General features: G+C 42.8%; 1 long non-coding RNA gene across 1 annotated transcript; it reads right to left on the minus strand.

Moving 5' to 3' along the window:
- Positions 1-1,870: 1,870 nt before the first annotated feature.
- LOC147321202 (uncharacterized) lies at positions 1,871-3,661 on the minus strand. The gene is made up of 3 exons (XR_015131331.1): positions 3,527-3,661; positions 2,543-2,577; positions 1,871-2,174 (listed from the first exon to the last, which is right to left on the minus strand). It is a non-coding gene; the product is annotated as an uncharacterized LOC147321202 (long non-coding RNA).
- Between the last annotated feature and the right edge of the window lie 4,886 nt (positions 3,662-8,547).

Below are 8,547 nucleotides of genomic sequence, written 5' to 3' on the forward strand. Positions count from 1 at the left end.
ACACACACACACACACACACACACACACACACACACACAGAGACACAAACATCTTACCATTTAAAAAAATAGGGTTCCTTTACAATGTCAGAAGGAGGAAGGCACTAAGGCACCGCCTTCCGCCCCTCGACGCCCTCGCGGTGCCCCCTCCTTCTGACAGGAACTTCCTACAGACCAGGTATGAAGGATGCCTGAGTGGACATACAAAACTCACAAGTTCCTGGCTCTCACGGCTCCTATGCAGAGGGTTAGTCGAAGACGGAGGGGCATCGCGAGGGGCGTCGGGGGACGGGGGACTGTGCCTCACTGCCCTCCCCTTCTCCAACAGAGTCGAGAGAGCCGGGAACTTGTGAGGTGTGCATGTCCTGGTGAGCCTCCACCTTTTATAGGTGGGTGCAGCCTCGACTGTACAGAGACAGACCAGACCAGCTGCACCACACAGACACTTCAAACCTAATCTGAGTACAAAAAACACATACATACATACATATACACAGACACAGACACACACACACACACACACAGACACAAACATACATCTCACCATTAAAAAAAAATATGGTTCCTTTACAATGTCAGAAGGAGGAAGGCACTAAGGCACCGCCTTCCGCCCCTCGACGCCCTCGCGGTGCCCCCTCCTTCTGACAGGAACTTCCTACAGACCAGGTATGAAGGATGCCTGAGTGGACATACAAAACTCACAAGTTCCTGGCTCTCACGGCTCCTATGCAGAGGGTTAGTCGAAGACGGAGGGGCATCGCGAGGGGCGTCGGGGGACGGGGGACTGTGCCTCACTGCCCTCCCCTTCTCCAAGAAACCCGTCTTCAACAGAGTCGAGAGAGCCGGGAACTTGTGAGGTGTGCATGTCCTGGTGAGCCTCCACCTTTTATAGGTGGGTGCAGCCTCGACTGTATAGAGACAGACCAGACCAGCTGCACCACACAGACACTTCAAACCTAATCTGAGTACAAAAAACACATACATACATACATACACACAGACACAGACACAGACACACACACACACACACACAGACACAAACATACATCTCACCATTAAAAAAAAATATGGTTCCTTTACAATGTCAGAAGGAGGAAGGCACTAAGGCACCGCCTTCCGCCCCTCGACGCCCTCGCGGTGCCCCCTCCTTCTGACAGGAACTTCCTACAGACCAGGTATGAAGGATGCCTGAGTGGACATACAAAACTCACAAGTTCCTGGCTCTCACGGCTCCTATGCAGAGGGTTAGTCGAAGACGGAGGGGCATCGCGAGGGGCGTCGGGGGACGGGGGACTGTGCCTCACTGCCCTCCCCTTCTCCAAGAAACCCGTCTTCAACAGAGTCGAGAGAGCCGGGAACTTGTGAGGTGTGCATGTCCTGGTGAGCCTCCACCTTTTATAGGTGGGTGCAGCCTCGACTGTACAGAGACAGACCAGACCAGCTGCACCACACAGACACTTCAAACCTAATCTGAGTACAAAAAACACATACATACATACATACACACAGACACACACACACACACAGACACACACACACACACACACACACACACAGAGACACAAACATCTTACCATTTAAAAAAATAGGGTTCCTTTACAATGTCAGAAGGAGGAAGGCACTAAGGCACCGCCTTCCGCCCCTCGACGCCCTCGCGGTGCCCCCTCCTTCTGACAGGAACTTCCTACAGACCAGGTATGAAGGATGCCTGAGTGGACATACAAAACTCACAAGTTCCTGGCTCTCACGGCTCCTATGCAGAGGGTTAGTCGAAGACGGAGGGGCATCGCGAGGGGCGTCGGGGGACGGGGGACTGTGCCTCACTGCCCTCCCCTTCTCCAAGAAACCCGTCTTCAACAGAGTCGAGAGAGCCGGGAACTTGTGAGGTGTGCATGTCCTGGTGAGCCTCCACCTTTTATAGGTGGGTGCAGCCTCGACTGTACAGAGACAGACCAGACCAGCTGCACCACACAGACACTTCAAACCTAATCTGAGTACAAAACACACACACACACACACACACACACACACACACACACACACACACACACACGAAGCGCTGCCTGAGGAAAGCGGGGAGGATCATCAAGGAATCCAGTCACCCCAGCCATAAACTGTTCCGACTACTTCCCACAGGAAGGAGGTTCTGCAGCATCCGGTCCCGTACCAGCAGACTGAGAGACAGATAATTCGTAAAAAATGTGTATACACACACACACACACACGTAGAAAAACATTTAGTATACACATCCAGAAATGCATATACTATTATATATTGTACATATATTTATTAGTTTCAGATTAGCCATTCTTATATTTTGCTTGTTTATGTTATTGTATTTTGCACGTTATTGTATTTTGCACAACTCTGTTGCTTGTGAAGCTCGCACACAAGAATTTCACTCACATGTACTGTACCAATGTACCTGCACATGTGATGTGACAATAAAAGTGATTTGATTTGACATGTATATTCAAACCTCAAGGACAAAAACCAGAGGACAAAAACTACAAGAACAATATAAATATGGAGAAAACTAACCTTAGAAACATGCAGGGTGACCGGAGACAGCAGCACTGCAGACATGAGGACAGGCAGACAGTTAAGGCTGTGTGAGAGTCAAGTTCACTCCTATATATGACCTCCTATCGCAGAATGCGTTACTGTGACAACGCAGGCTTTGTGCTTTGAAGTGTGGTGATTGGTGACGTCATTGGAACGGCCTGTGATCTTACGTCACACTAGCCCGGATCAATTTGAAAAAGGCGTTTTTGTCTGAAAATGCTCGTGTCCAAACTACCGTTTTCACAGAGTTGTGTGTCCACATTGAAACGGCCGAAAACGCTTACGTTCCAGTACTGCGCATGCGTGAAACGCAAGGTGACTGGACCTGCCTCATTTCTGTCTGCCGTTTATTTACTTTCCGGCTCTTTGAAACGTGCAGGAAAATGAAAAGGAAAAGCGACGAGTTTTTTAAATGGACTAACAATGAGGTGGAGTTGTTGCTGCAAGTAATACAAAAGTACAAAGTTGCAAAAGCGATTGAGAATTAAAGAATTTGAAGAAAAGCTATCTGCTATCTTTGTGTTTTGCAGCAGAGAAAAAATATAGTTTATGTCAATAAAGCCTTTGATCCGGAGAAGAAAAGGATGTCAGGAGGGGACCTGGATCTGTGTGTTTACGCCTGCGTGTTCTGACGCCATGACATCTTGAAGATGCCGTTACCACAGAAACTGATTTTTGGGCATTTTACAAATTTTAGTCCATTAAGCTATTTTTAACCATTTCATTTTAAAGAAAAGTGTCAAATTTGAAGCCTTCAAATCAAAGTAACACCTTTTTTTCATATTCATACACCAGTCGTTAATAATTTCTACACCTCTCCCGGAAAATTTAAAACATACAAACAATTTACGGGAAACAATCTTGGAATACACATATTTGATCACGTTAGAACTTGATATTCACACTGGAACTTGTTAAATTATTACAGTAATTTACATTTAAAGAAATTTTCAAACGTACCTGCAGCGAAGTCCAGGTGACAGTCGGGGAGTCCGGGTCCACGGCGAGCCATCTTCAAACTTGAAAAACAAAAACAAGTACAAACGATCCACAGATGAAGTACTTGTTGTGCTCTCAAATTAAATCCGCTTTTAGTAAAATGTTTTGCAAAACTTAGCTTTCCACAGGCTGAGGTTGGAGCAGGTCGAAACAAGTCCACGAGCAAGTGTAAACGGACGTTTGGAACCTTGTGCAGCATTTATATACCCTCGGCGACCATGGTTACGGTTGTCAACGTGTACACGTGCACGTGATAGAACTATCCGATTGTTCAGTCTGACGTCACTAGCCGTGTCTGGGTCTAAACTCCGCTGCAGGTCCATATATCAAACGATCACTATGGCATTACTGAGAGTTGAAAAACTGTCTAAAGTCTTTCATCTTTAATAAAATGATCAGCGTTCTGCTCTACCAGGTGTAACAATTGAGTTTAACATCCAGGCATCCATGAAAACGGAATTTATGACATTTAACGGAGTTAGAAGTTAGCAGGGAGTTAGCTCGCTAGCTTCTATCTAAATACAATATAACATGTCCTGACTGCGGGGTTTTGGAAACAAGTTAAAACGTACAGCTCTGCTATCACTTCCAACATAAATGAAGACAGAAAACTAAACAGCGGTGACGTTTGTCGCGCGGGAGCCTGGGATTGTTTAGCTAAACGGCCTAAACCGTTTCCCATTCATTCTCTATGGTAGTGCTAAACCACTACGGATGTAATATATTTTTGGCCACTACGGTCTTCCGGCGCTGTAACGAGTTTGAGATGCGGCGGCACTTTTAAAAAATCTCCTCTTTTACGTTTCGGGAGAGAAAACAAGTAACTCAACGCTCGCAACACATCCCAACGCTCCTCATTCATTGATCAAAGGTAAGAAACGTCGTTTGAAATAACAGTAAACCAAACAGAATACATTTACAGGTGTATATTACAGGTAATAGGCGTGTTGCGATTGCATTTACGAAGCATCCATCGCTCAGTTAAAGACGGTGGGAGTTTATCTGCTGTTGTAAAGTGGCACGGTAAAAAATGAATGAACGTGATCCTTAAATAAATTACGTGTTTCATTGACGTGTTTTGCCATTAAATAAACTTTGTAGGTTTCCGACTGCTGTGACACTGACATTACTATAATGTGGTACAATTAAATAACCAATAAGTGTCTTGTTATGAGATGACATGCTAAATGACTGAACCTGCTTTAAAAGAAAATGTATTGCTTTCATGTTGTAATGGTCAGTCACCTTATCAATGCGAAAATCTGTTTTGATATCTCTAACATGAGCAATGCCCACTCGTGTATGAATAAACACGATAGCTTAAATACATATATGTTGTTAATCTACCAGCAATTCTTATGTGCCATGACTACTAAGCAGTTACCACAAATTTTGCAGATATGCCAATAATCATTCAACCATGAAAGGTTTTTATTTACAGACAGAACAGTTTGTTATACCTGGAGGAAAAAACACTTTTATCCCAAATGTTGTCAATGTTCTTTCAAATTGAGTCTCGTTATTGTTCTCCTGCATCCTGCTGTGTAAACCCAGCAGCAAGATTATAACCTGAAATGTCTTTGTTTGTGTTTGGAATCAATTTTGTTTAATATAATTGTTTATTTTTTCACTGCTTGTCAAGATGCAGAAGAAAGTTGCGCCATATCCAGGGAAAATCTCTGTGGTTGTTCCGCAAGGGGCCACTTGGATACCTTCTCCAGGACCCGTCAAAAGAAGCTCGACGGATTAAAAATGACCCCAAACTGCAGGACAAGTCTGCACCTGTGAGGGATGATGTTGTACATCAGAATGCTCTGACTGTCATCTATCAGAGAGGAGGGGATGAGTCTGACATGAAGGAAGTGCAGGGAGAGTACATTCTGCAGTTTGGAAAGTATAAAGGGAAATCTTTCCGGTGGCTTCTGGGGAATGATGTCGGGTACACCATGTACCTGATCAAAGATCTCCAGAAGGAAGAGGCTGCAGGGACCTCTGTGGAAGAAGGGCATGGCAAGGAGAGCTTGCATTCATTTGTACAGTATGCCCTCAGCTTTACAGAGATAAAGACTCTTCTGAACTGCAAGACCAGCAGAGTGAGTGTTGCTGCAGAAGCCTCTGAGGATGATCAGCTGGTTGGCTTTGGCTCACGAGCCAAGAGCACCTGGAAGGAGATTCAGGAGTCTCCTTTCTACGAGGCAGAGAGACAAAGATGGGTGGAAGAAAAGAGGAAATAGGGGAGAAACTGTTGATATTGTACATAAGATAGTTTTGTTCTAGTTTTGTAATGTTTATTTTGTTTATATAAATAAAAACTGATTGTAAATATAAAAATGTGAATAAATTGTGTTCTGTAAAAATAGCAGCACAGCTCTCTTCTTTATAACCTCTTAGAGTTCACCTGTATGTTTATATACCTGTGTGTGCTCACCATCAGGTAATCAGTTTTAAAAAGCTATGAGTGCAGCCCTGAAAGCTTACATATTATTTCTAAATCACTTCATGTAATGATAACAAGCCATCCTTTCTCTAGTGGGGTCTCACAGCTTTTATCTTTATAATCTTTCTGGTTGATTTGTAATATTAGAAACATGACTGCTGTCTTTTATCTGTGTGACTATACAGCCTGTTTCAGACATGACAACCAGACAGTGTCTGAAGTTATCTTTAATACATGCAACACAGCTGGAGATAGTCCAGACACTTTCTCACTTCTGATGATAATATTTTTGGTTTAGGTATTGTTGCTTTCTGGCTTGAAGCTTATCTACAAAAGCAGTTCAATAAGGAGAGATCATGTGGAAAAACCGAACATGATTTATTGAGATACAGAAATAAATGTAACTGTTAGGCAGTTAGACTCCAATGACCCATCATAGCAGAAGAAATCTCAGCAGTGACAGGATTTTGTATAAGCCACACCCCAGAGTCAAAATGCTGGTAGTGATGAAGATGGAGGCTGGGACAGGGTTCTGAGTGACCACGGTGAGGAGGAGAAAGGAGAGGAGGCGGGCTGCATAGCTGAGGATCTGAAACACAGAATGGTAGAAGCAGAAGAGCAACAGATTTAAAGCATGCAGAGTGGAGGCTGGCAAGAGCATGACTGGAATAAAGTAATGATGTCAGTACTGAGTTTGTGCTGGAAAATGAATAGATATAAACTAACAGCCACCAGGAAGCAGACAGATGACTTATTACAGACATGCCTGGTTTAAATTATGTATAAGCATCATTTTCTATGTCATCAGAATGTATCTGTATTATAGTTTTAGCTTTAGTCTTTTTATTAAAAGTTGGATGTCTGCATAATTGTAGACTATATGTCTGGTATGTATCATCTCAAGACTGTCATGATACAGTCTGAGTTATGACAGTATAGGTACGTAATGCAGAAAAATTGCTCCACAGGCCATAACACTATATAATCTAAATAAAATGATAATGAAATAAAAATTAAAAGCAAAGTGAAAAATAAATGTTATCCACAATAAGTAAATTGAAAATGGTGTTTAACTTTTGATAATGTAACACAACCTTTGTCCCAACCAGGACTCGAACCCGCGCTCAGACAGTTCAGTGTAAAAAAAACCCAATTTTTTTCCAATGCCCGAAAAGCTGCGATTTGATTGGCTGTTTCTCCGTTACACCTATACGCGAGGAGAACAACTGAGATAATCCATCCAAAATACGAGGTTAGTCATTCATATACTGCTGCATGGGCTGGGCTGTAGTTACATCCTAAGGTTTTAAAAACTGAGCTTAAATAAATGATTAGCGGTAATAAAAGCCGAGGGAGGTCAACAGGGATCACTGACAGTCAGTGATCCCTGTTGACCTCCCTTTCTTTTGAGATCAAATAGAAGAAAATACATAACATTAAACATGTTAACAACACAAAAGCCATATTAAACGCAGACTACTTTAGACCCGGAAGTAGGATTCGTGGCGTCATCACTGAACAACCGGATATGAATGGAGCTCACCGCAGTGTAATTTACAGTTAATTTATGGTCATTTACTGTCAGGGGTGGAAGTAATGAATTACAAATACTCACGTTACTGTAATTAAGTAGATTTTTTGGGTACTTGTACTTTTATGAGTAATTTTTCAAGTGTGTAATTTTACTCATACTTGAGTACAACTTACACCATGTAATCTACTGAGTACGCCCACAATTTGAATTAATATTCAAACCTTTCGTCTGCATTTTTGCAGCCAATAAAGCCGTGCAATCCCGACCGGCCAATTTAAGACGTAAGCAAAGAATAAACTCTGATGCAGCAGCAGGCACAGGTGTCTGGAGGTGCTACATGGTGGAGTACAAACTACTTTATAGACGGAAGATGTGGAGACAAAGAAGCCAAAATGGAGACAGAGGACAACTGTCAACCATGAAAACGACGTAGAAAAGACGGAGGACGTGTGCCCGTGGCCATACCTGGAGGAATTTTTCATGTGCAGAGGGAGAAAAGGAGACAGCGTCCAGATGCAGTGCAAACTTTGTTTGACCTCTACAGTCATTTCAGCTTACAAGACTTCAGCGTCTAATCTAAAAAAAAAAAAAACACATTGAGGTAAGAGGTTTTACAACTATACGTGTACAATATTGCCTTCTTATTTTTCATGTGTGTTAAGGTTATTAGTTTGGCTGAGATATTGTCACCGCCATTGGTTAGCCTGATATTAAAATAAGACGGAGCTAGCTAATGTGCGTGTGTGCATGCATAATTGAGCTAAATTCGTAGGAATGTTTTAGCTTATTATTTGGATAACCACCGTCATTACAATAAATTAAATTTGTAGTCATTTAAAACTCACAGGCCTACAATCAGCTGGCCTATATAAAAAAACAAAAACAAAATTTGAACACAGTGCTGAGCTGCATCTCAAATTAATCTTCCAGCTCTCAGCTGACATGTACCAGAGCCCGCTTGATGGATCAGTTGATCAGGATCATTGGCCTGATATAGGTCTATCATAGTGA

This window comes from Aulonocara sp. 'chitande type north' Nkhata Bay, linkage group LG10 (genome assembly GCF_057382095.1).
Source record: "Aulonocara sp. 'chitande type north' Nkhata Bay isolate Kocher_YH1m ecotype deep benthic linkage group LG10, A_spYH_male_GT1.1, whole genome shotgun sequence".
Classification (NCBI taxonomy): domain Eukaryota; kingdom Metazoa; phylum Chordata; class Actinopteri; order Cichliformes; family Cichlidae; genus Aulonocara; species Aulonocara sp. 'chitande type north' Nkhata Bay.